Source organism: Salminus brasiliensis, chromosome 7, assembly GCF_030463535.1.
Source record: "Salminus brasiliensis chromosome 7, fSalBra1.hap2, whole genome shotgun sequence".
Taxonomy (NCBI): domain Eukaryota; kingdom Metazoa; phylum Chordata; class Actinopteri; order Characiformes; family Bryconidae; genus Salminus; species Salminus brasiliensis.
In genome coordinates this window covers 18348229-18372804 of record NC_132884.1, presented here as the reverse complement: position 1 = coordinate 18372804, position 24576 = coordinate 18348229, and the positions used below count along the sequence as shown (strand labels likewise).

General features: G+C 38.1%; 1 long non-coding RNA gene and 1 pseudogene across 1 annotated transcript; one reads left to right on the top strand and one right to left on the bottom strand.

Moving 5' to 3' along the window:
* LOC140559610 (general transcription factor II-I repeat domain-containing protein 2-like) overlaps positions 1 to 24576 on the top strand; it is a 372516-nt pseudogene that overhangs the window by 166310 nt on the left and 181630 nt on the right.
* Positions 15074 to 24285, bottom strand: LOC140560040 (uncharacterized). The gene is made up of 6 exons (XR_011979944.1): positions 24067 to 24285; positions 18952 to 19027; positions 17157 to 17270; positions 16943 to 17032; positions 16133 to 16237; positions 15074 to 15221 (listed from the first exon to the last, which is right to left on the bottom strand). It is a non-coding gene; the product is annotated as an uncharacterized lncRNA (long non-coding RNA).

Below are 24576 nucleotides of genomic sequence, written 5' to 3'. Positions count from 1 at the left end.
AGTTGCAGATGAAAAAATATTTGTTAGAAGGATACACCTTCAGGGAGAAGAAGAGGTTAATGGACTTCTTGAGAACCTGTAACACAAAAAAGAAAGTCAATACATGTATAGAAACTGAATGATCACCTACCACACACAGTTGCAGATGCACAGACCCTTCTTGGCTGGATCCACCATTAGGATGGAGGAGGGGGGTGGGGTCATGGGGTCCAGAAAGCCTGTAAGACAATAAATAAAGTCAATACATCAATAGAAACTGAATGATCACTTACATGTTACAGAGTTGCAGAACACACAGTTCAGACAGCGAGCCACACAGTTGCTGATGAAAATACATTTGTTGGGTTGATGGGGTTCCTGAGAACCTGTAACAAACAAAAAAAGTCAACACATGTATGGAAACTGAATATAGTGAGGCCGATGGGGTATACTTGGAAAGGAGAGTGGGTTCCGTTCCCAGACCTTATGTGAGAAACTGTACATTAACTGAACAAACATAACGTAAAAGAGATGTTAAGGGGTCCAGCTGTGTCTGCAGCACATAGACCATGTAAGTAACGGTGGGGGCTAATGATGATTCCTTATGGATGAAATGCAGACATCCTGCATATGAGAACAGTCCAACAACATATGACATATAGTAGGGTATAAAACATAAGGTATTCCTTTGTCTGGGAGAGAGAGAAGAAGGGCACCCAGAATTGGCAGACTCCCTCCACACTGTACTTTTGATTGGAATAAAATGTTTCATTGTTACAATTGAAAGACGGTGGTCACGAGTCTCCTTTCAAAAGAAGTCCTCCGAAGAAGAAGTAAAAGAACCACGACAAAGTTTATTGAGGTACCTGCTGGAACAGCCTGATAAAAGTGTGTTGCAATAATCTAACCGTGAGGTTAAGTGTGTACTAGTTTTTCTGCATCCTGTAGAAAAGGAATTTCTTAGTTTGGCAATGTAGGCTGTCTTAGTTATTTAGCTATATGTTGCAGAAATTATAGATCTGAATGAAATAAGACACCAAGATTTTTAGCTGCTGGACCCAGAATAATGCAAAAAAACAGCCAAGTCTAACATTTAGAGTTTACTTCTAGTGTTTTTCGGACCTAAAAAGAGAACCTATGTTTTGTTACTGTTAAGGAGAACAAAGTCATGTGGCATCCAGAGTACATCCTTCACACAGTCCTCAATTTTCTTTAATCTAGAGTTACTATCAGGTTTGGCTGATATATAGAGCAGTGTCATCTGCATCTGTAAGTTAATATCCTTTCTGCTTATAACTGCCCTGTGGTAACATCTATAATGTAAATAATAGATGCCCTTAAATAGAGCATTGTGGAACTCCATATCGGACATCTGTGTAATTTAGAAATACGGACTGATAGGATTCGTTTAGATATGATTTGAACCACAATAGGGCTGTTTCTGTGATTTCAACCATGTTCTCTAATCTTTCAAAGAGTGTTATCTATAGTGTCAAAGGCTATGAATTTACTATTGTTAAAAGAGGTCTGATTATAATTGGGAGTAATTTGGTCAGTATTTTAAAGGGAATCGGGTCGAGTGTACAGGTTGTAAAATTTACTGAGGTTTTTTGTTAGTTCTGGCTGTGGGAGTAGAAGACTTCCAGCCTTTGTTCTACAACTAACATTTTAACTCATGTTGTAAATCAGCTACACCAGGTGACAGCCATGTTTGCTTTAATAAGGAGTGTTGGATTTGTTGTCAAATGTTTTCTATATTATTATTAAAATTTTATTATAAAAATATTACTGGTTAAGGTAGTAGGGATCTGGGGTTGAGAATCTGTCCGGCATACCTGACTTACGTTCTATATTTAACAGTCTAAATTAAAATTTATTTGTGGAAGTTACTGGTTCTGGTAAGAATTGATACGTAGGTTTCCTTTTTTTCCCCTAAGATTGTTAAAACCAATTTTCTGTTCTCAATATATGCTCGATACTGCAGGGTTTGTTTGAAATGTGAGCAAGTGATACTAATATTACGTTTTTAATACAAGCAGAGAAAGGGAAGAACAAATGGTTTGAATATAGTAAATCATCACTTACCTGACAGATCTCAGGCAGCACAGGTGTAGCCTTTCTCGGTGGTAGAGGACAGAATGTCAAACCTGCAGTCAGCAGTGGAGCGTGAAGAGTCAGCTGAATGGCTTGCTTCCTCGATCCTGGCGTCTGTTTTCTTCCAAACGGTGTCTGGAATTTAGTGTACTAGAGGTCTTCCAGGCCACAGGTACCGCAGTATTACTCTTTGGGCCCCGATATTTAATAGGGTCTTACAATAAAATCTCCGACAATGAGAACACTGTCTGGAGTAGTTGCCCTCTCTGCTGGAGCATGCAGAGCCATAGACAAAGTTGATAAAGACCCAGTTGCTTCAGCGTTGAACAATATCTCTCTCAGCAAATCGCTCAAAGAAAAAAATAAATAAACATCAGCTCCCACCTTAGGCCTTCCACTTCCTTTTTGTTTTTCTTTTTTCTGGCCCAGGGAAAAAGGGAATTGCGCAATATGCAGAGGTGGTCAGAGTTAGGGGACCTGCCAATAATAGGTGCCTTTCTCACACTTTTCTTCATCTGTTGAAGAAAAAATTAAGAAAAATCTCATTAACTTGTTTACTGTAAATGCAGTGTATTGTCTGCTAATGATACTGAACATGTATACATCACTCTGTATTTAAAAGTGAAAATTAATTAGAACATTTTTGTGTACGATGTAAGCTAATTACAAATAATGCTAATGGGTACGATACACACACAGTGCAGCATACGGAACGATGAAGCATCTGGTGCTAAGGTAGTGGTATGGGGGCCCCAAATGAAAATCTGCTTAGGGCCCCATAAAGTCTTGGGCTGGCCCTGGTCACGCAGATGCTCCCAGTGCCTCTCCATGGCCACCATATTCCTTGAAAGTAAACACAGTATTTCATTATCAAACTTTCTACTGTTCGAAACCATTCATCCATAAGAACATGTCTTCATCTTCAAAATATTTTAAGCCTTCATGAGGGAAGGGGCAGCTGCTACCGAACCAGGTGATGCTAGCCTGAAACGGGACAGAATGCTAATTTGGAACACATCCTTGCCGAAGTGAGTAGAATGAGCTTGATGCTGCAAACAGTTGCTTATGATGCGTCAATGATTAAGGAGACTACAGAAGAAATGAAAAACGGCATGCAGGGGCGACTAGCAGAGGAGGAAGGGCAATCTCCAACTTGGAAGACGCCACTCAACAACTGGTGAATGGCCATGAGCTGCATGGCAAGCGCATAGATACTCTGGAGAGCCGTGTGGAAGATCTGGAAAATAGGAGCTGCCACAATAATGTCAGATTGTTGGGCTTAAAAGAGGGCATTGAAGGGGAGAACTTGATTGTATGCATTGAAAAGATACTCCCAGAGGGCCTGCACATGCACATTAACAACAAATTCAAATTGAAAGAGCACACTGCTCTCCCAGATCTCGTCCGCATGAAGACCAGCCTCAGAGATTGATCCTCTCTGCGTTCAACCACGAGAGATAATGTCTTAAAAGCTGCGAGGGAGAAAGGAGGTGTAGTGTGGAGTGGAAGCAACATTTCCTTGTTTCCATACATGTCGAAGAAGCTGGTTGAGAGGAGGAAAACGTTCTGATTGGCGAAACAGCTGCTGCGTGACAAGAAAGTGAGGTTTCCTTTAGTCTTTCCTGCAGTGCTCCAGTTTGCGTGGAAGAGGAGAAACAAAGTTTGACGTCACAACAGAAGCTGTCAAATACATAGAGAAGCAAGTTACTGATGGAGAATAAACTATAAAACATCCACTAGCACAAGGAGACTGAGAGGTATGATTGGTCTGGATAGCTTTGTGTAGCTGTTTAGGCTATAACCTAGTAGACGTCTCAGACATTCCACTGACCTAAGTTAAGTTCTCTTCTTTTTTTTCTTCCTTTTTTCTCTTTGTTGTTAGTTTTGTGGACATGAATTTAACAAGAAGAGAATCCTCAGCTGGCTACTGGAGACATTTTTCTGTTCATGTTCTCTCCTCTGCTGTGGAGAAAAGATTTTTGTTGGCCTGTTTGGCTATGCTGGTTCTATTTAGAATTACAGGTATCCTAATAATGTTCACTGGTACAAAAGCAGTAGCCTATATTTTGAAATTAGGAAGGTCAGATGGCATGGAACGATTGCTATGCCAATCTTTTATTTCAGTTTTGTTATCTTATCATATGAATGGCAAATAGTGCTAATGTTAATGTTCCTGGAATATTAATGGTTCTTATGGAGTTCTTATTTTGGTCCATAGGAGGTTGAACTTTGCTGAGAGAGTATAAGGATATTAATGGTAGAGTTATTTAAATAGAAGCCAATATAAATGGGGGGGGGGGGGGGGGGGGGGTAAATAACACTGTGTAATATCTATGCTCCTAACATGGAGGATCCATCTTTCTTTCATGGAGTTAATAAATTGGGAAATGCCCAAGGACAAATGCTTTTGGCAGGAGACTTCAATTAGGTCTTAAATGGGATATTAGATAAAAGTAAATAATCAGGTACCTCAACGCCGAAGGATAGAGCTGCCATTCACATGCTGATGGTGGACAATGACCTGATTCAATCCTAGAAACCAGGAATGCACATTTTACTACCACTGCCATAATTTCTACCCAAGACTTGACCTTGATTTTGATCTCCCAGAGTCTAACCAATAATATCATTGATAGCACTATCAATGCTTTTTCCCTGTCGGACCATGCACCTGTTTAGCTTTGTGTGAATATACATTCAGACAGGCTTAGAAGAGGTAGATGGAGAATGAATACATCTCTACTACAGATGTCTGAAAACCTGTATTAGACCTGATCAATACTTAGCACTAAATGAAGCCACCCCCATAGGTTATAAATATGTACATAGCCCTAGATTATCAGGCAGAGGAGGTGGAGTATGCATAATCTACCAGAAAACGCTTGATATTCAAAAACACTATCAAATTCACTTTGTTTGAGATTCTCTACGTTAATATATCAAATCCAGCCACAAATAAAAATGCATTCACACTATTATTTGTAGGCCTTCAGCACCACACTCTGAATTTTTAAAAGAATTGAGTGATTTTGCTGCAGACTTGGCAGTGTGCAACAACAAAGTTATAATAGTAGGAGACTTTAATATTCATTTTGAAAAAGCAGATGATCCATTAACAAAGGCCCTTGCATCAATCTTAGATAACTGTAACTGGACCCACACATTACTGTAATCATACCCTAGATTTAGTCCTGACCCTGGGTGTTAGCATTGAAAATCTAAATATTCTACCTCAAAGCTTAGTAACATCAGACCATTATCTAATCTCCTATGAGCTACATCTTAGGCAAAATGTTAATTTGGCCCCTTGCCACTTTCTGAAGCATGCAATAACCCAATGACCGCTGTACAGTTTACTAAAAACCTCCCAGACCTACCGACCTTAGCTTACACTCAGTTAGATTAAACATAGCTAGATAGATTAACAAACGGTCTATAAAATACCCTTCAATTAACCTTAGACAAAGTGGCTCTGCTCGCACAGTGGTACAGTGATCAAACTCGTACCTTAAAACAAACAGCGCAGAAACTAGAGCGAAAATGGCGGACGACCCAAGTGTCCCAAGATTCCAGCTTATTTAATCAGTAACGTTTTTATGGACTATTTTAATAATAAAATAGAAAGCATTAAACAACAACTCCAACACTCCTTATTAAATCAAACATTTGACCTTAAATCAAAATTGCCTGGTATAGCTGCTTTAGAACATAACTTGGTTGTAGAATAAAGGCTGGAAGCCTTCTACCCACTTCCACAGCCAGAACTAGAAAAAATGATTTCCTCAGCAAATTGCACAACCTGTACACTTGACCCAATTCCCTCTAAAATACTAAAAGAAATGCTCCCAATTATAATCAGACCTCTTTTAACAATAGTAAATTCATCCCTTAGCTTAGGGCATGTACCCAAAACCCTTAAATTAGCAGTCATGAAACCTTTAATTAAGAAACCAAATCTCCTAGTCCATCCATGAATAAGAAATTCCTATCTGGATTCAGACCCCATCATAGCACAGAGACAGCCCTAGTGAAGATTACAAAGATCTCTTTCTTGCCTTTGATCAAGGCTACGTATCTTTATTAGCCCTACTAGACCGCAGTGCAGTCTTTGATACAATAGTTCACACTATTCTACTAGAAAGATTAGAGAAAATGGTTGGAATCACAGGAACAGCCCTACCGTGGTTCAAATCATATTTAACGGAACACTATCAGTTTATAAAGATAAAAGATTTATCATTTATCAAGTAAGATATGGAGTTCCACAATACTCTATTTTAGGACTTCTATTATTTACATTATACATGTTACCACTGGGCAGTTATAATTTCCATTGCCATTGCAGATGACACACAGTTCTATATATCAGCCCAACATGTTGATAAATTTAGATTAAAGAAAATGGAGGACTGTGTAAAGGATATAAAACTCTGGATGTCACATAACTTCTTTCTTCTTAACAGTAACAAAACAGAAGTTCTCCTTTTAGGTCCAAAAGACACTAGAAATAAACTATTTTTATTCCTGGTCCAGCAACTAAAAATCATTAGACTGAAAAAAGATTTGAATAAATTAAACCATCACTTACCTGACTGGTGTGACTGGGAAAGGTCTTGGTGTAGCACCTTCTCGATGTTTTCGGAGAGCACAACAGATTCCAGGCAGCAGAGGTGAAGCCTTTCTCTGTGATCGAGGACCGGACGTCATACCCAATTTCATCACTTTAACTGGTGGTACTATTTCCACATATTTCTCAGACTAAGAGAAGCTTCATTTGCAAACACTAGTAAATGAAACTTCACATGAATCGGGCTGTCTTACTAATGAGCTAAAAACACAGTCACTTGTTTGTACATCCAAGCACATTTGAGTTTGAGAACCTTGAGTTTGGAAAGCTCAGTCAACTTAGTTTGATATTGGATCATTAGATGTTCACTTTGCCCCTCCTCTCACTCACAAACAATGTCCTAAAATCTCAAACATGACTTTAAAAAAAAACGATGGAGAACAGAGAAACTACACTCATTATATTTTCTCAACATTTCCAGTCTTTCCATTTTGACAAGGACATTTAATCAGAATAGCCAGAATTCCTGCAACAGGTGCTGTTGATGGTAAAAGACAAAAAAATGTGCGGAAACCAAAAACTCTCAGAGATAAAGAGCTGCTGGTGTTGGTTATAAAGACAAACAAACCTACTGAAGAACAGAGAAGAAATGAAAATCAATGACAAACCTTAACTTCTTCTACGAACAGATTTTTTTTTTTTAGCACTTTAGAGGTTCTAAACATGCATGTAGCGCATTTTCATAATGAATAAATCACTACTGTGACTGCCTATTTTAACCATTTTAATGTAATATTGTTCCAGTTAAACATCCATAAAGCATATAAATCCAAAATCAGTTGTAGTGTAGAGAGACATCTGAAATATACTACTACCCTTAGAATAGCCAGATCACAATTTACAAAACAAGTACTTAAGAGAGCCTGCAGATTTCTTGTGGACTGCTCACTAGTGCTTGAAGGTGGGTAAAATTTTGTCTGTACTCACCCTCTTATTAACGGTACTTACTTGAAGTCCATAGAAACAATCCAAAGCATAGGAGTTGGAAAGCTCTCACAAAGTGGTTTGTATTCCAGACATCCTTCTTTCTGATAACAGTTTATAATCCTGGGTGTTTCCTTGTGATAAGAAAATCTGAACCATGGAAATCCCTGGTTTGAGTAGCTGAGAGTCAATTCAGGAGTGATGCATTTGTCTTCTGTGTGTAAGGTTTATCCCAATGTCCATAATAGTTGTAAGGACTGCAAATAGAGAAACAAACAGACAGAAAACAAGACAAAAGTGAAGCTTTCTGCAAAAGCAAAACAGCACAAAACCTCATGAAGCCACATCTAAACCACCTTGCTGCTTCATAGTTCCCTCCCTTTTGGCTTGTAACCTGGCCTACTTCCAATATACTGCCACATAGTGGATGGAGTAGGAATTACCATGAAAAAAAACAGTCACAACACTGGAGTCACACGAGAGTCAGCTATGGCTTCAAGTAGGCCTAAGTTTTAGGATTTTTGTTATGCCAATATAGAAAATAGACAATAGGCAAGTGGCTTAAAGTTCCAGCCACAACAGGCCCAATGAGACCTAAAGAACCAGCACAACAGGCCCAATGATAATGATAATTACAAATCAATACACATAACCAATCATCAAAATGATTGCATTTTCAACTGGCATGTGTGACTGTCTCCTATAAATACTTATAAATAAATGAATACATTGTAAGGTGAATGCTGTGCCAAGCTCTCACAAAGTGGTTTGTATTTCAGACATCCTTCTTTCTGAAAACAGTTTATAATCCTGGATGTTTCCTTGTGAAAGGAAAGTCTGAACCATGGAAATCCCTGGTTTGAGTAGCTGAGAGTCAATTCAGGAGTGATACATTTGTCTTCTGTGTGTAAAGTTTATCCCAATGTCCAAAAGAAGAGCAAGTTAGTTGTAAGGACTGCAAATAGAGAAACAAACAAACAGAAAACAAGACAAAAGTGAAGCTTTCTGCAAAAGCAGAACAGCACAAAACCTCATGAATAAAACATACACAAAGCTTGACTGAATATAGAAAGAATTAAATGATAGCAAACTTACAGTGAGTGTTAGAACCTATAGTTCCACCAGTAAGGATCTTCATTACAGTGAGGCCTGAAGTGAGCCACATCTAAACCACCTTGCTGCTTCATAGTTCCCTCCCTTTTGGCTTGTAACCTGGCCTACTTCCAATGTACTGCCACATAGTGGATGGAGTAGGAATTACCATGAAAAAAACAGTCACGACACTGGAGCCACACGAGTGTCAGCTATGGATTCAAGTAGGCCTAAGTAAGGATTTTCTTTATGCCAATATAGAAAATAGACAATAGGCAAGTGGCTTAAAGTTCCAACCACAACAGGCCCAATGAGACCTAAAGAACCAGCACAACAGGCCCAATGATAATGATAATTACAAATCAATACACATAACCAATCATCAAAATGACTGCATTTTCAACTTAAAAAACATTCTGTTAATAGTCATATCTCATATGAAGACTTTTGTATCCTTTGAAAAGAACTAAATCTGGCATGTGTGACTGTCTCCTATAAATACTTATAAATAAATGAACACATTGTAAGGTGAATGCTGTTCCAAGGTCCTGCACAATTGTTTCTTATTTTAGTGACAAATAAATAGAAATTTAATACATTTATAACTATTTTACAAAGTTAGTGAGATAATGTTTACATCAATCCTGATGCTTTAAATCTCTCCCACATGGTGAGGTATACAGTTTATTTATTTAACAATGGTATCGGATCGGTACTGTGTATCGATCAATAAATTTATGTATTGGTATCGGAACTGAAAAAGATTGGTGTATCTGTAAATGTAACATATAGGAAACAGCATATGACAGCATTATTGTAAGGCATTTCTGGTAACTTCACTGGTTAATAGAATATGCCTACATTGATAAATAAATAAAGTTGCACCCTGATTGGTGAATGTTTATCATGTCAAATGTATGCTTGAATGTGATTGGCTAATACCAACCACAATAATTGACATATCAAGTCCTCTGGTCAGACTATTATAGAACAGGCTAAAGATGCAGCATGTAAAATTGCAGGTTGACTGGATGAATGGTTTCTAAGAGTTATGTACTATTGGCCTCGCTTTCTTGTGACAAATGTCCACCAAACTTGACATACCCCCTCAAAATAATGTGCTGAACAGATTTTGTTAAAATGGGTTTGTTCAAAGTCAAAGTGTTCAAAATGTACAAGTTGACATTATTCATTATAATTATTATTAATTATAAATATTGCAGGTATTTTGCTACCAGATATGTGAGGATTGGTAAAAAAAAATTCTTGAAGTAGGAAGGATCAAGAAATTACCAAAAAAAAGAAGAATTTTGTGTGTAGGACACAGATGCTACAGACCAGATGCTATTGAATAAAAACGCTTAATGCTTTCCTGTAACGCCACCATCAAACCAGTGAATGTCATTTTTCTTGAAGCTGCTGTAACTTGTTTGATGTTTCTGGGATTTACGGCTCTTTATGGCAGGAGTAAACAGACCCAAAGTGTCATTCACAGTGCTGAGGCAAGACTTTCGTAATATGGTATGTGGCAGTGGATGGCATTTTCAGATGATGCAGTGGCCACTTCCTAGTGCCAGATGTTGATTAGGAACTGAACCCCCTTACAAAATGTGCCTCAGCTCTTTACGTATTGGATAGGCTTGACTCTGGGCTTAAGTTTTCTCGCTAATCGGAGGAATCCTGCTTTGTGAAATGCCCCCCATTAGATGAGCAGAATTACTGGATACATTTGATTCATTTTGTTGCTCTTGATGTGCAGGTATCCCACCAATGCAGAGTATGTCCAAGTTACCAAAGCTTTAATGGCGAAGAGCTCTTTTCTGAGGGATGATGAGGAGAACAGTTATGGAAGTTTGTTTAAGAACGATTTTATTATGGTTGATCACAGAAGAGTAGTTGGTGTAATATTGGTATTGGAGAGATTTGAGTAATTCTCTTTTTATGGTTGGGACTGATATTTTGTGTCTTTGATGAGGAAATCATGCGTTGTTGGAGAGGATACTATGTCTGAGGCCCACAATAAGGTGTTGCCTGAAAAACCTGATTTGATGATCGTGAAGGACCTTATGAAAGCCTTTGCATTGGCAGCATGGAGAACTAGCTGAGGGAATGACTATTGAAAAGCTCTTGGAAGATTCTTGGGGGTAAGTGGAATAATGTAATGGGGAAAAACAGCAGAGCCATCAAATGTGATGTGATGAACCAACTTCATATGAATAGTTGTGTCTTTTATAGTCTATTATAAGATATTTCTGACTGTTCTAGGTTCTTTACTCTCCACTACTGCCTTCATCACTACACTTTTTTGCAACATCATAATGAAGCTTATGTGTATTTTGAGGTTAATGCCATCCATCCTGTGATGGTGTACATTGTCACCGCTTCATCTGAAACAGTGCTTGGAGTTTTCCTCTGAAGGACTCCTAGGTGATCTTCAGGAGATGCTCAGCAAAAGTGTAAGCACACCACTTTCATTTCCACCAGCAGACCTACAGAAGACTCTTAAATTCAGTGCTGCTCTCAGAGGTGTACAGGGTCAAGGGGAGGTGCATCAGTGTGTATCTAATATTACACTAAATTATTAAGTATTCCCTTGATGCTGTTGGTGTGTGGCAGATGAAGGCCCTGCAATAGGTGGCGAGAAATGCCCAGCACCTATTTCTCATTTCTATTGGATAGAAATTTATTTCAGTGGACTTTGTTTATCTTACACTTCATAAAGTAATGTGAAGGAAAGGACACTCTCCCTCTCTATGGAGTTCACTTTTTCTGTACTCAAGAGTCTAATACAATGTCTTTAATATTCAGCCTCTAATTCACTCACTATTAAGGGCACAGAAGCCATGCACTTGAATAGAAAAGTGCACTCCTATACAGAGAGAAGGAATCCGTTTGGACGAAACAGACATCTTCACCTCTGGTGTGTAAAGGAGTGATACAGGAGGTCATTCCTGCTGGTACTATTATATTTTTCAGTTCATCTGCTTTTGCCAGGCCTGCTGGCAACTGAACTGTCAGTCAGTGTCCCCACTCATCCATTCATGAGTCTTTCTGCTCATTCATCTCAGCCGCTGTACCTGTTGACATTTGTACATTAATGTATGTGGCTGCTATGATGATTTAAGTATAAATCAGTTTGCAAGTGCGGACCAAGCTAGCTGAGGCAAGGAGGCAACTCGAGAAATTTAGGCTGGAGTTCTGGGGCTTCGAGCAGATGGAATTCGAGGCCAGACCCCCCTTGCCAGGTAGAGGTTGAGTAAAATTGGATCAGGAGGAGCAGGGGTGGTGGATGCAAGTTTCGTCACGAGAATGAGAAGGGAGAGGAGCGGTTTTATAGCGCGTAGTAATAGAGGGGGAGAGTTTGGGCGTGGTCCTTCTCCCAAACTTTCAGTTATTACATAACTCCATTTTGAGGATAAGGTGTGATTTCACTTCTCTGCAATTCTCTCCATAACAGTACATTTTATGTAAATGTGTCTCATTCATATCGGGGGGAGGAGTGCAGGCAATGGAAAACAGTTGGGGTCTACCTGGGGGGGAAGGGGGGGGGGTGGGGACTGGTCCTAAGCTTGAAAGGCATGAAGGCATATGCCTTCTTCTGCAGACATGGAAGGCCTGGCTGCTCACAACCATTGGAATGCTAATAAACCTGGAATGAGACGATGGGGAGAATACAGAGATAGAAAATGTCATGACATGAATGTAATAATGGAAATAATGCCATGAAACAAATACCACTGAAATCCTTCACTCGGTAGGGGTCATATCAGTGTCTGTAAAAAACATACAAAGCATGACATCCTGCCATTCTATTACACAGAAATGAGGACAAATTTAGTTCAAATGAGAGCTGTCTTATGTTCAAACTGGGGCCAGGTCCTGTGCAGTAACTGCATCCCTACGTTTGCATCCATGAACTGACAGTCCTTCGTAGAGCTCATGTCAGTCATTTTTACACAAATAACACGTATGTGACAGAAGAGATTCAAAATAATCTTATTAGTTTAAATTAAAACCTATATCTAGCTTAGACCTAAGCCTAGACAAGCCACTGACCATTGTAATAAATCGAATAAAATAGGACTATAATAAATGTAAAACAGAAGAGGCAGCGAGCTAGATAATGAGGGCTGTTAATGTTTTAATAGAACTAATTACACTCATTTATCCAGACATTACATGCTGCAAAATGCATTTTACATGAGACACCCACACATTGCTGGACCCCCTGACAGATATCTCCATTATGCGCACATGCACTCAGTCTCTAATGTTGTTGAACTGTGCAGGTCTAGTGTAAAGTGGTGTAAGGTGATTGAGTTTGGAAAAAAGTCGAGTCTACTGGCCTCCAAGTGGGTTGTCCTCACAACTGCACAACTATACGCTTTGACTTTGGCTATGTTTTATACTTTAGTTGGAGAAGCGGGCAGGGAAGAGGAGGAGTACTCAGTACAGCTGGTTATTCTAGTGGTCTACAGCTTTGTCTGACGTTACCACACCAAGGACTGGTACAGAGATATTCAGTTTCCCTGAATGGCTTTGTAGCATATTTCTGTTATAGAGGACCCTAACCCTCATATATAGGTATTGCAGTTACAGTTATTGCCACAGTCATAGCCACAGTTACTGTCACAGTTAATGTTACTGTGTGATGGTAACAGTAATCCACGGATGAGGTCGTTTACAGTTGCAGTATAGTACTAAGTACTTAATGCAGAACTGCTGTAACACACAGTATTGTGCAAAAGATGACTAGAGCAGAACAGGCTGTGATGGAAATGCAGTGCAGGTGATATGCAGATGTCCAATGATGCTGAGTAACAGATTAATTTGATGGATTGGAGTGTAGATTTGTACAATCTGATGGCTGTAGGAAGAAATGACCTGTCAAAGTGTTTTTTCCTGCAGTTAGGTCTGCTGCCCATTGGGTGCTCTCTGTCCATGTAGTGTTTTGTGGACTGGGTGAGAGTTCTTCATGATCACAGACACCTTTGCCAACATCCCATTACCCTCTCCAGCACCATCTCCACTGTGTCCAGTTTAGCGCCCAGGACTGAGTCAGTCAGTCTAATGATCTTGTTCAGCCTGTTTGGGTCTTTTGTTGTAGTATTGCTGCCCAGCACACAATGGCACAGAAAAATGATACTTGGCACCACAGATTTGTAGAAAGTTCATAGCAACTAGGTTGTCACACCAAAGAACCTCAGCCTTCAAAAAGTAGCGCTGGCTTTGGCCTTTCTTGTACAGCTTGTCCATGTTTACTTCCCATTCCAACTTGTCCCACAATTGAACACCCAAAAATAGTCCAAGACTAAGCTTAATCCCTGTGCAGGAAATTGGCCCCTGTAGTTTCATGGTTCTTTCATAAGAGTCTGGAATTTCATCTTCATACTGGATTTATAATCACTGTATGCTTTTTATCATCACCTACATTTGTTTAAAACTAATTATAACTGAAAATGATTCTGATCTGCTTTTTTGGGGGTATTTTCATTTCACTTCTCACTCTGTGTGGCCAGGCCATCTGATAACACACCAGCCTGGTCCCTCAAAGCCCTGCAGGTTCTTGTTAGATGGTTCCACTGTTGTCTCATTTCTTCCACAAGTAGAGCCTCTTCCTCGATAAGTCTCTCCAGGTGCATCACCTTGTCAAAAACGTTCTTCTTCATGTCTAAGTGTTTCAGAGGATATAGGTAGGGCTAGCTCGTATTGGGTTTCACAGTAAACAGGATGGTGCATCGGTAAGGACACAGGAATAAAGACGAGGGAACATCATTTCTTCTTATTAAACTGTATTGTAATCCAATAGTACTTCACAGTACAACTTGACATTCAGCATTGCTCACAGTCTGAAATAACAAATAAAAAAAAAAACATCAAATCATATTCGAACAAATATTGTAAACTGCTGAATCAGATAAGAAATGATCACTTAATAAATAATAAGTATTAACATTCAGTTCTAGCAGGAATAGTATTTAAGGGACATTACGTTCTAGAGAATATGCACACGGTTACATATAGAGCTTCCCTATATGTTTGGCGAACATGAGAACTGCACTACTATGTCCTCAGGCGGAAGCCATTTTTCGCACAGAACAAGAACTTTACTGCAGCTCGAACGACTTTCTTTCTCTCTTTATTCTTTAACATGGAGTTCATTCTCACAAGAAACAAACTTGAACAGCCAACTAGCTGGCACTTACTTGTCATCATCAACTCAATGCATGGATATCACCAGCTGAACTGAATTGGTTGGCAGGGGAGTGTAATTGAATTGAAAGGCGATGCACACAGCATCAGAGCTCCTGCTTCTCTCTCTCACTCTCACTCCACATCTGATGACTTGACATCTGATGTTAGTGCTGCAACTGTCTGTCCTGACTACACAGGCAATGCGTGACTGGTTTTACATTGTGGAGGAAGAAAAGCAGAAGCACTGTGACAGTTAATCAGAGGAGTCGGGCGTTCAGTCATTTTCTCCTGACTCTGGAACATGGTCACTCTGTGAGGTTGAAAGCACAGTTTAGTGCAAATGGGCAAAAAAGGGGGTAAAAATGTCAGGTCTAATGATCTTCATGGTCAGAATCTGCACATTTCTATGGTCTGAAACAAATGAAAAGTCTGAGTTTAATGAGTTCAAATGAAGAGTCAAGAAAACAGTTCATGTCAAAATTAACATACCAGAATCCCAAGTCATAACGTCAGCGAATACAAAAGTAGTCGTAGCATACATCAGAAACAGCAGTGCTGCTAGAGTTTTTAAACGTTGAGTGAACAGTGAAAACTCCAACAGCCCTTCTGTGTCTGATTCAGTCACACCAGTGCAATAAACTGGTACTATCTGGGTGGTGGATTATTCTCAGCACTGCAGTAACACTGACAGGGAGGTGTGTTAGCGTGTGTTGCACCAGTGCGAGTGAGTCAGACACACAGCAGTGCTGCTGGAGTTTTTAAACAGATCAGGGTCACTGAGAATAGTCCACCAATCACAAATATCCAGCCAACAGCGTCCTGTGACCAACTGGAAATGATAGTCTTGTGGAGGTCCTGAATACTAAAGAAAAAGGCAAAGGTGTGCTGGCAAAGTACACAGGGAAAAAGATGGATTACAGTATGTAACTGTACAACAACCAAGACCTATATGGTCAGTGGAACTGATCAAATGGAAAACGTGCAGAAACAATGAGGTGGTTTTATTGAACATGCTCACTAGAGTATAAACACAGTATAAAGATTATGTAAGGGTTTAAGTGTACGATGTGGAAGGGGCACTTTGCTCCATGTAAAAATGTATTTGAACTGGAAATTACCTAAATGACCTACAACTTAATGTTATTGTCACAGATTTCACATTTAAAAATTAATTCCACAAGTTCATGATGTCTGGGAGGCAACCTGAACATGGCTACTTACCAGTTACTCGATATAGATCCCCCCTTTTCTGCTGCATGCCCAAGAATAGGCCTTCAATCACATGTTGCAACCCCACTGGATCATCTGATCTGGGTTCATGTGGAGCTGTAAAGAATATTTGTCAGGTTAAGGTGGTTGACATTAAAAGTAAATCTAACATATTGAGATAAAGACAAAACAGTAAATGACTAAACAACATGGGATGTAAAATTAAAAGACGACACCCATAAATGTTTTGCCAAGAAAATCTGAGAATCTATCTATATTTTGCCTTATTTTTAGTTTTAGGGTGACTAATAAGTATTCCAACATTTTGACAGAGAAAGTCACATCACTTATGCAATGAGAAAGCAATTATACAAATAATTTTGAAGTTTGTTTGCCATGGTCACTCTATCAGTTAAAAGGGCAGGTGTTAAAATATACTTGTAAAAAACAGTAAGATGATCCTCCCTCCTGACATGCAATGTGATCATATCCACTCGAGCTGTAATGATGAAGGAACTGATAAAGGTGCTGTTTCACCAGGGCTTAGTCAACAAATATGATCAATGAAAAGTAGGGTAAAAAAGCACAATACATGAGCACTGTAAGTAAAGGATCACTTCCCAGCCTTACTCATGTATTTTGTAGTTAGAGCCACTCGTGGCAAAAAGCTGTTAAATATGGTAGTGCCTACCCCTGTTTGGTTTCTGCCACCCTGCGGCACCTACAGCATTTATATCAGATGTCAAGAATACAAATTTGAAGTTTAAAAACACCACCAATATGGTAAAATACTTAACTGTGTGTTCGACAATACACAATTACCTCACATTTTGTAGAACGCCCCTTTGCATGCAGAAAAGTCTAAGTCATCTAAGTCAAGTTTTGTATTTCTGGGAATGTCTGAGCCGGCTTCTGCAGATAGGGCCAATATCCACACATTATATCAGTGCAGAAGAACTTTCCGTTTGTTTTTGTGGCCAGTTCTTCTTGCAAAAATGGAGGATTGGCAAATATCTCCCTCAATACATGTTCAGACCTTTAAGCAAACTGCCACCTCCAGGACGACTTCATCACATATGATGTTTGTCTTTTTAGAGGTCTCTCTGGCTGCAGCCCATGTTGATGTCCCACAGATTCCTTTTCCATGTACCTGTAACACAATGTCACTATCAAATATATACAAAAAGTAAATCCTGCTTCACTATGTACAGCCTAAAGTGTTTTGATAAATATCTTACTGGCTTGGCCTTCTTACGAACGAATCTTTATCACTGGCAAAAAAATGCCATCAGAAAATGTCTGTTCCTCTAAAGAAAACATTAAAGATAATAGAGATACTCCCTAGAGATTCTGACAGTTTACAGTTATTAATAATAACATAACTCTTTGTTTTGCTGAAACGATGTAGTTTTCGGTTTCCATCGACAGACACAGCAACTGTATCTAGGGTGCAAACTGGGCAAGAGAAGTGGTCAATGCTACAGAATTTTTTTTTTCATGATGACAATATGTTCATTCAAGGAAAGCTTTTTGGAAGATACACAAATCGCCACAAATGTTCCCATTCTGGAATTAGGAAAATACTGAATAACAGTGGCATTCTAATTACAGACCTGCACAAATAAGGACAAGTGGCTTTTCAACAGCCTCACCCTTCCAAATTGTTGTGAACAACATTTTAGGTGTAAAAAATACATACCAATAACTTGGTGTGCATTTACATCCGCAAAGCATTGTTCACTAGCTGATGCTTCAGATGTTCTTGCATTTTCTGGATTTTTTTTTTTTGACATTTTCATACATGACGTATGTTTCCTCATAGAGGATGGGAAGCGGAACCATTTTTTGTTATTGTTCAGCGACTCATGAAAATGTATTTTACAAAATGACCTGTAAAGGAGGGACAAGGCACTGGTGACCCGTGTCCATCATGGGGGTCAATGTGGACACTGTGGAGAACTACAAATATCTAGGAGTTTACATTGACAATTAACTACACTGGGCTAAGAACACTGACGCCCTCTACAGGAAGGACCAAAGTCGTCTCTATTTTCTAAGGTCCTTCAATAACTGCCAGACTATGCTCAGGATCTTCTATGAGTCTGTAGTGGCAAGTGCAAGTGCATGCTGGGACAGGCTGAGAGTGGCAGACACCAACAGACTGAACAAACTGATCCAAAAGGCCAGTGATGATGTGGGTGTGAAGGTGGACTCACTGAGGCAGTGTCAGAGGGGAGGATGCTGTATAAGCTACATGCCATTACGGATAATGGCTCCAACCCACAGGAGCACATTCAGTGCAAGACTCATCACCAAAATGCACCACAGGTCATTTCTACCTGTGACCATCAAACTCTAACTCCTCCCTCAATGTGTGACACTGTGGTTCATCAGAAAAATACTAAAATTATACTGTTCATATGTGCAATAATAACAGTAATGCAATTCATTATAATATATGCAATAAATCAGTGGTGCAATAATTTCAACACATTACACATTATTTCACACATGGTGATTTAGATCAGAAAGGGCTGATTACCCAGACATGGATTGATCATAATCCCAAACACTAACTAGCTTTTTTCCAGTGGTGATCTTCACTGAAGTTCTCTTTTAGTCAAGGACCAGATTTAATGCAAGTCTGGGAAACCAGCTCAGATAGTTCTAACATTCAGATGATTAACCTCAAATAATCAAATTAGCCCATTTTCACAAAACCCATCATGTAAAATTCTAAGGTCATATGGTGTGTGTTTCTGTACTGTACTCTGAGGGAGTATAAAAACTAACCAGAAAACCAGCTAACATAAACTCTACCATTAACTCACCTGTCCACGTGTCTACCTGGTCCCTGCAAGAGGCAGAGAAAGATAATGAGAATCAATGATGAATAGATGTTCAAAGCTGTAAAAAGAGAAAGATCATAATTACACACAATTAGATCCAGTATGAAATCAGTTAGTACAGCATACGAGATCTCTAGCCAGCACATCGTGACAACCACAAAAAAACACCAGCTGCTTTATCTAGCAAGCGCTCCTCATTAGCCACCTAGCGCTAGCTAGCTAATGTACGAGCTCAGCTGACACCTCACTCTACGCTAATGAATGAGCAGACAGTGTCTCCCGTTCCCTTATCTTCATATAAGCTTTTGGTAAAAGATATGTTAGAAGAACCTCTGATTTAACCACCAAACTATATGAGAATGGCCACAACTACAGCTCGCTGTGTACCTGATGCTATGTTAGAGGCTGCATTAGCCTAGCCACCTAGCTAGCTGTTACCTACTAGCTAGATAAATCACCCTTAATCAGTAGAAAGTACCCAGTTCCCCTATTTCTTAAACCTAAAAAGTGGTCAGAGGTACGTATATCCCATGAGACCAGGCTGATTATTTCACTTATTAATTAAAAACAATAAAGATAGATATATACAGGCAGACAGATATATAGATCTATAGATAGATATATTGGCATAACATAAAATCATGAAATGTAATATATAGCAACAGTAAATTACTATTAGGCCCATATTTGAAGACAGATTTTGGATTACTGAAAGAACCCTGTTGATGACAGGAGTGATTTTAATGTGTTCAGGTGTTGGTGCAGGTGTGTATACATGAGTAAACTCAGGTGAGCACCAGTTCACAAATGCATCTTTCAAAAGTCAGAGAAACAGCTGCTGCTGGAACTTTAGAACTGTGTCTTTATGATGTAAGAATGTTCTATTATCAATCATTCCATTAAACTCCCAGTCGCTCCTCTGATCCTCCAGCTGCAGACATGTAACCAGCACCCTCTCCACACATCAGGACAGCAAATGTAGGACAAACAGTCTTTTCATTATTCCTGCCCGCCGTGGCAGTGTGCTTTAGCCTTGAGGTTGCTGAACTGACTGGGTTTTTAAAGTCTGCTGCTGATGTGTGTTTTAATTTTAACTGGGTAAAAGTTGTAATGTTGAGAAGCTGATGATGTTTTTGGGATGGTGGACAGACTATTAAGGTTTGCAAGTGGTGAAGAATTTAATCTATTGATCTATGTAGGATTAGACAGGTAGAAAAATGGATAAGTAAGAAACAGTTACAAATAAAGATAAGACAGACAGAAGAAGTAAACATACAGACTAAAATGTACATAGATAGATAAAGAGAGAGAGAGAGAGAGACAGCTGAACTACAGATGGACTAAAGATGCTTGAAATAAAAAAAGAGAAACATCCTGACTGTTCTACAATTCATTTAATACAGTAATTTATCTAACTGTCCTAAAAATTCTCCAAATGGATAAAAAAAAATGACGGGTTAACAGATACATAGCTAGCTAGAGAGATAAATAGACAGATAAATAGTTAGAAAGATGAATTTTTCAGAGTTTTCTACTCTCAGTATAAGAGGTAAGGGCTAATTTAATTTTAAAAGTTCTTGATATTTTTTTTATTTACATGATAAACAGCATTATCTGATTTCTTTTTTTCATTACAGGAACCTGTGTTTGAAATGAAACAAAGACAAACACCCTGAATGTCCTAGTATTTCACCAACTGGATAAAAAAATTGAAAGGTTAAAATACACATAGCTAGCTATCTAGATAAATTAACAGATACATAGTTAGATAAATGAATTTCTCCGAATTATGTGCTCTCAGTATAAGAGGTAAGGGGTCATTTAATTAAAGTTATTCTTTATATTTTTCTATTTACATGATAAACAGCATTGTGATTTTTTTTTCATTACAGGAACCTGTGTTTGAAATGAAACAAAGACTAACACCCTGACTGTCCTACAAATTCTCCAAATGAATAAAAAAAAATGATGGGTTATAGACACATAGCTAGCTGGCTAAACAGACAGATAAATAGTTAGACAGATGAATTTCTCTGAATTTTGTGCTCTCAGTATAAGAGGTAAAAGATCATTCAATTTAAATGATCCTTAATATTTTTCTATTTACATGATAAACAGCATTAACCGATTCCCTCTTTTTTATTACAGGAACCTGTGTTTGAAATGAAACAAAGACAAACACCCTAACTGTCCTACAATTTTACCAACTAGATAAAAAAATTGACAGGTTAAAAGACACATAGCTAGCTATCTAGATAAATAGACAGATAAATAGTTAGATAGATGAATTTCTCCGAGTGTTCTGCTCTCAGTGTAAGAGGTAAGAGGTAATTCAATTAAAATCATTCTTAATATTTTTCTATTTACATGATTAACAGCATTAACCGATTCCCTCTTTTTTATTACAGGAACCTGTGTTTGAAATAAAACAAAGACAAACACCCTAACTGTCCTACAATTTTACCAACTGGATAAAAAAATTGAGAGGGTTAAAAGACACATAGCTAGCTATCTAGACAAATTGACAGATAAATAGTTAGATAGATGAATTTCTCTGAGTTTTCTACTCTCAGTATAAGAGGTAAGGGCTAATTTAATTTAAAAAATTCGTAATATTTTTCCATTTACATGATAAACAGCATTATCTGATTCCCTCTTTTTTATTACAGGAACCTGTGTTTGAAATGAAACAAACACCCTAACTGTCCTACAAATTCACCAACTGGATAAAAACAATGACGGGTTATTTGACACATAGCTAGCTACCTAGATAAATAGACAGATAAATAGTTAGATAGATGAATTTCTCCGAATGTAGTGCTCTCAGTATAAGAGGTAAGGGGTCACTTAATTATATTCATTCTTTATATTTTTCTATTTCCATGATAAACAGCATTATCTGATTTCTTTTTTTCATTACAGGAACCTGTGTTTGAAATGAAACAAAGAAAAACACCCTGACTATCCGACTATTTCATCAATTGGATTAAAACACTGACGGGTTAAATGAGACCTTGCTAGCAAGCTAGAAAATTAGACAGATAAATAGTTAGTTTTGTGCCCTCAATATAAGAGGTAAGAGGTAATTCAATTAAGATAATTCTTAATATTTTTATTTTGCATAATAAAAAGCATTATCAGATTTTTTTCATTACAGGAACCTGTGTTTGAAATGAAAGAAAGACAGACAACCTGACTGTTCTACAAATTCTCCAAATGGATAAAAAAAATAATAAAATGACAGGTTTATAGACACATAGCTAGCTAGCTAGATAAATTGACAGATAAATAGTTAGACAGATGAATTTCACCAGATTTTGTGCTCTCAGTATAAGAGGTAAGGGGTCATTTAATTAAAGTTATTCTTTATATTTTTCAATTTGCATAATAAACATTATCTCATCTCCTTTTTTCATTACAGGAACCTGTGTTTGAAATGAAACAAAGACAAACATCCTAATTGTCCTACAAATTCTCCAACTGGATAAAAAAACTGATGGGTTAAAAGACAAATAGCTAGCTAGCTAGACAAATTATCAGATAAATAGTTCGATAGATTAATTTCTCAGAGTTTTGTGCCCTCAGTATAAGAGGTAATTCAATTAAGATAATTCTTAATATTTTTCTATTTACATGATAAACAGCATTATCTGATTTTTTTTCATTACAGGAACCTTTTGAAATGAAACAAAGACAAACAACCTGACTGTTCTACAAATTCTCCAAATGGATAAAAAAAATAATAAATGATGGGTTAATAGACACATAGCTAGCTAGCTAGATAAATACACAGACAAATAGTTAGATAGATGAAATTCTCTGAATTCTGATTCCTGTATTCTGAATTCCCGAATTCAGATTCTGATCCCTGAATTTCTCTGAATTCTGATTGTCCAATATCTGATTCCTTTATTTTTCATTACAGGAACCGGTGTTTGAAATTAAACAAAGATAAACACCCTGACTGCCCAATAATTTCACCAACTAGATAAAAACAATGACAGGTTAATTGAAACATAGCTAGCTAGCTTGATAAATACACAGATAAATAGTTAAAATAGATGAAATTCTCTGAGTTTTCTGCTCTCAGTATAAGAGGTAAGGGGTAACTGAAGTAAATAAATTCTCAATTTTTTTCTATTTACATGATAAACAGCATTATCCAATTTCTTTTTTTCATTATAGGAACCTGTGTTTGAAATGAAACAAAGACAAACACCCTAATTGTCCTACAAATTCTCCAAATGGATAAACATTGACGTGTTAAAAGACACATAGCTAGCTAGCTTGATAAATACACAGATAAATAGTTAAAATAGATGAAATTCTCTGAGTTTTCTGCTCTCAGTATAAGAGGTAAGGGGTAACTGAATTAAAATAATTCTTAATATCTTTCTATTTACATGACAAACAGCATTACCTGATTTCTTTTTTTCATTACAGGAACCTGTGTTTGAAATGAAACAAAGACAAACATAAATAGACAGATAAATAGTTAGATAGATAAAAAATTTTCGTGCTTTGTGCCCTTAGTAAAAGAGGCAAGAGGTAATTGAAATAAATACATTCTTAATATTTTTCTATTTACATGATCAACAGCACTATCTGATTTCTTTTTCATTACAGGAACCTGTGTTTGAAATTAAACAAAGACAAACACCCTGACTGTCCTACAAATTCTCCAACTGGATAAAAACAATGACCGGTTAACAGACACATAGCTAGCTACCCAGATAAATAGAAAGATAGAAAGAAAGATAGCTAGATAGATGGATTCCTTCGAGTTTTCCGCTCTCAGTATAAGAGGTAAGAGGTATTCTTTTTTTCATTACAGAAACCTGTGTTTGAAATGAAATAAAAAGAAACACCCTGACCTACCTACAATTTTACCAACATAAGCAGCAATATGGCCTACAAGCGATAATACAGTAATACATGTAGTCCCGCTGCTAGAGGGAAAAGCTAGAGCTGCGTATGTTGCCACGGATAACTATCGTGAACTGTATAACAGATTGAAAACACTGTCTGAAAAGTGGATGACTCCCAGAGAAAAAAAAGAAAGAGGACATCGAGAACACCATAATTTTCAAACAGTACCTTAGAATTGTGAGTCCAGACCTCAGACGTTGGATAACTGAACACAGCCCGGCGTCCATAACACAAGCAGTGGAAGCAGCTGAAGCTTTCGTGGCAGCAAGGCAAGATGAGAAGGAGTTCCTGCTCTGTGATTCCAGCATCAGAGTGTACCAATACGCGCAGACAAGTAAGTCTGGGGCCGGGGTCAGTTGTGGTCCTAAGCCGCTAGTGAATTTATCACCAAACAGGGGCGCTGGAGTACTAGCAAAAGAAGCAAAGATAGTCAGGCAACAGATAATCGCCAAACTGTTTAAACACAGCTAGCTAAAATCAGGTTGGCCAAAAGATTTAAGATTGTCCTAAGCTTGTTACCAGCACAAATCATCTTTGATATGTTCCAAGACCCGAAATAAGCTTTCAGGAACAGGACAGTAGTGAGATACCATACCTGTAAAAATAGGACACAAAACATTTAAAGCCCTTATTGACACTAGAGCTAGTCACATCCTGATAACACCACAGTGTCTTCCA